General features: G+C 45.3%; 1 pseudogene; it reads left to right on the forward strand.

The window, feature by feature from the left end:
* The first annotated feature begins 1564 nt into the window (after positions 1–1564).
* Positions 1565–2434, forward strand: LOC137765979 (actin-related protein 2/3 complex subunit 3 pseudogene; annotated as a pseudogene).
* Positions 2435–4121: the final 1687 nt, after the last annotated feature.

Raw genomic sequence — 4121 nt, forward strand, 5'->3', positions numbered from 1 at the left:
AAATAAACAAAATACGATTGCCTTGAAAAAGATGTTAAAGGAAAATAACAGTAAAAGCATATGGTTTGGGTTAGCTCAGACCAGAGAAACATAGAAAATGGAATTAAAGCCACCTGGCAGGGTCCTACCCAGATGTGACCCCACGAGTCGCTGCGCTTGGAGAGCTGCCTGTTTAGAAAGGACTTGTTCCAGACCAGCAGAGCTGGGGGCTTGGAAAATATGTGCTATCAAGTTGCAGCCTAAATTGGATAGAAATTTCCCCTAAAATAAACTATGTCATTTACTTCCAACAGACAATTCCCCATAGCCGTGTTCTCCACAATGATATTGCTCATTCTAAGAAGTAATCATCTGGCACATGGTCCATCTGTCCTGCATCTGACAGCCACAGCCTGCAAAGCCCTGGTGAACAGCTCTGGGAGCTGGTGCTGGTGGAAACCGATTCCTCAGCAGGATAGGACCAAACAGAAACACCATCCAACTGCCTTGGAGCAGACACCCACCCTTGGAGGTAACGCCTACAAGCCATTCATAGGTTGTGTCACTGAAGGAAAGACATTCTTGAACCTATGCAATATTTTTAAGACTTTCCAAGATGCTCATATAGGATTCCAGTATCCAGCAATTCAGAATGGGGAAATGGAGCTTCTCACCTGTCTAGATTCACCCTCTGTTAAACTTCATGGGGACTGGGCAAGTTCTCAGACAACAATAGGAAGATAAGAAGATATCATGTCTGGGGAAGCCAGAGTGCGAAGGTAGCTTCCAGAAGTCATCTGACTTTCTGGCTGTCAGAACACCAGGCAGGGGACCCTGAGGCACCTCTTTGTCCCTTAAAGAAACCCATGGCTGCTGTCAGATCTCAGATCTCAGCTCCATCACTCAGTCTCTAGTGCTTTGGGGGAGTACTTGGCTGGGCACATCTGTGTGTGTGTTTATGCCTGAAACTGCCACATGAACTGTAATGAGAAATTTAATTGATATTTGCATCTGAACAGGGGTAGGGGGAGAGTAAGAAAGCAGGACATGAGTTGAGTAAAAGAGGATCCTTCTCCCCCAGAACTTGAAGATAATGGACTGAGGAACTCCCAGTCTAGTGGAGGGAAACAAATGTCAATTACAAACATCTTAAGGATGCACTCATCCCATCAGCCTGGAACGCTAGCTACTCCAGCGTCCTAAGAAGGCACGTCCACGTGTGGGTGATGTCCATTAACAAAGATGGGCACGTTGTTAATCAACTATGCTCCAATATAAAATAAAAATTAAAAAAAAAAAAGACAGGCAGCGGCAGAAAGGAAAGGCACACAGCACATGGAAAGAGCACCTAGTTATTAGAAACCTGGATTCCAACCCAGCTCTCCCTGAAGGGCTGTATGTGATTGGGCCAGTTACTTATCTTCTGAGACTCAGTTTCCTCATCTATAAAATGGAAAAAACAACACCTACCTTCAGAACTGTCCTAATACTGAAATTTAATTAGCAGTTAAAATTGAAAGTGCCATCGGGGTTGAAACCCGGGCGCCTCCAAGATGCCGGACAAACATTACTGAGCACCTGCTGCATGCCAAGCACTGTGACAGCAGTGAATAAGGCCAACAAATCCCTATTCTTAAGGAGTTTACATTCTAATGGGGAGACCGACAATAAATATGCTTACCACTCTTCCCTCATGGACCCTGACACGAAACTCATTGGAAACATGGCACTGTTGCCTATCAGAAGTCAGTTCAAAGGACCTGCCCCTAGAGAGACAAAAGATACAGATATTGTGGATGAAGCTATCTATTACTTCAAGGCCAATGTCTTCTTCAAAAACTATGAAATTAAGAATGAAGCTGATAGGACCTTGATATACATAACTCTCTACATTTCTGAGTGTCTAAAGAAACTCCAAAAGTGCAATTCTAAAAGCCAAGGCGAGAAAGAAATGTATACACTGGGAATCACTAATTTTCCCATTCCCGGAGAGCCTGGTTTTCCACTTAATGCAATTTACGCCAAACCTGCAAACAAACAGGAAGATGAAGTGATGAGGGCCTACTTACAACAGCTGAGGCAAGAGACTAGACTGAGACTTTGTGAGAAAGTTTTTGACCCTCAGAATGATAAACCCAGCAAGTGGTGGACTTGCTTTGTGAAGAGACAATTCATGAACAAGAGTCTTTCAGGACCTGGACAGTAAAGGGAGCCTTGGGCAGACACTGTCTCCACAGCTGTGGGCAGCATTTACAGCAAGATGTACACAGTTCTTTGCCTTTATTTCGTAAAGTTTTATACAGAGGAGAGAAGAAAGCGTGTCTTTACTTGAAGAGCTCTTTATCAAGAATTTGGGGCTGTGGGGTGGGGAAGAATGAGTTGTTGACGGGTGATTTGAAATTTCTGCAGTATTAAGCTGGTGCTTAATGAGTAATAATAAAGAAATTTTCTAACATTTCATGTCAGGAAAAAAAAAAAAAATTGAAAGTGCCTAACACAGAGCCTGCCGTGTAGCAGACCCTTGGCCAACAAAGCTTTCCTCCCTCATCTGCTTACATCAGACTCAATAAATAAAGCCTCGGTTATGGGTTGAACGTGCCGAAAAGGTATGTTGCAGGCTGAGGCTGGATGACGCGCCTACAAGCCGAGAAGACGAAAGATTGTCGGCAACCACCAGAAGCTGGGAAGAGGCATGGAACAGACTGTCCCAAAGAGCCTCCAGGGAGAACCAACCCTGCTGACACCTCGACTTTGGAATTCTAGCCTCCAGACTATGAGGGAATAAATGTTGCCTTAAGTCACCTAGTTTTGGTACTTTTTTGCGGCAGCCCTAGGAAACTAATACATCCTGCTCCCGCTCTCCCTCTTTAAAGGAAAAATGAAATTCCTGACATGCCTGAGGAAATAGGATACTTTCACAAATATAAATAATAAATAAATCCCAGGAAAGGCGATCTTCAGCAACAAGCCTTTGCAGAAGAAGGAGAAATATGAGAAATACACAGGTGTCTTATTGGTCTCTTTTCTCTTTTGCCTCCTCTTCCTCCCTGCCCCCTTCCTACTGGGAGCATCCACTATTTGGGGTTCTTCATTCTTCCCAGAGGGATGAAGACACAGCTAAAAAATGACCTTCTAATATAGTGCAGAAGGTCAGGACCATGAACCCCACCACTGCAGAGGCAGGTTCACACCCCACACACTTTCCACCTTCCCAGAGACGCTGAAACATGCCCCCCACCCCCACCCAGTAAGACTGGTGACCACTTCTTGTTGCAAGGAGGAGAGGTGCCTGGATTTTTTTTGATGTTACAACCTGCTGGCAGCCAACCATAGGTCAACTGGGATGGAAAGAAGACAAAGAAGGGTCAAACCAAAGCAGAAAATCACTTTCTAGATGTCTATGTAGCTAGAAGGAATAGAAGTGATACTTGGGTCTGACTTTACCCAACCCAAGTTAGCCAAGCCCAACCCCTTCCTTTGGTCTTCCATGTCTACCTGTGCCATGGTCTGAATGTTTGTGTTCCCTCAAACTTCATATGTTGAAATCCTAATGCCTAAGGTGATGGCATTAGGACGTGGGGCCTTTGAGAGGTGCTTAGATCAGAAGGGTGGAGTCCTCATGAATGGGATTAGTGCCCTTATAAAAGAGACCCCACAGAGCTCCCTCAGCCCTTCCACCATGAGAGGACACAGCGAGATGTTGGTAGTCTGCAACCCAGAAGAGGGCCCTCACAGGAACCCGACCATGCTGGCACCCTGAACCTAGACTTCCAACCTCCAGAACTATGAGAAATAAGAAATACATGTCTGTTTTTGTTTTTGGTTTTGTTTAATTTTTTTTCTTTTTTTTTTTAAATTTGTTTATTTTTATTTTTTGGCTGTGTTGGGTCTTCGTTGCTGTACACGGGCTTTCGCTACTTGTGGCAAGCGGGGGCTACTCTTCATTGCGGTGCACGGACTTCTCATTGCAGTGGCTTCTCTTGTTGCGGAGCATGGGCTCTAGAGCGTGCAGGCTTCAGTAGTTGCGGCATAGGGGCTCAGTAGTTGTGGCTCGTGGGCTCTAGAAAGCAGGCTCGGTAGTTGTGGCGCACGGGCTTAGTTGCTCTGCGGCATGTGGGATCTTCCCGGACCAGGGCTCGAAC

Source organism: Eschrichtius robustus, chromosome 6 (genome assembly GCF_028021215.1).
Source record: "Eschrichtius robustus isolate mEscRob2 chromosome 6, mEscRob2.pri, whole genome shotgun sequence".
NCBI lineage: Eukaryota > Metazoa > Chordata > Mammalia > Artiodactyla > Eschrichtiidae > Eschrichtius > Eschrichtius robustus.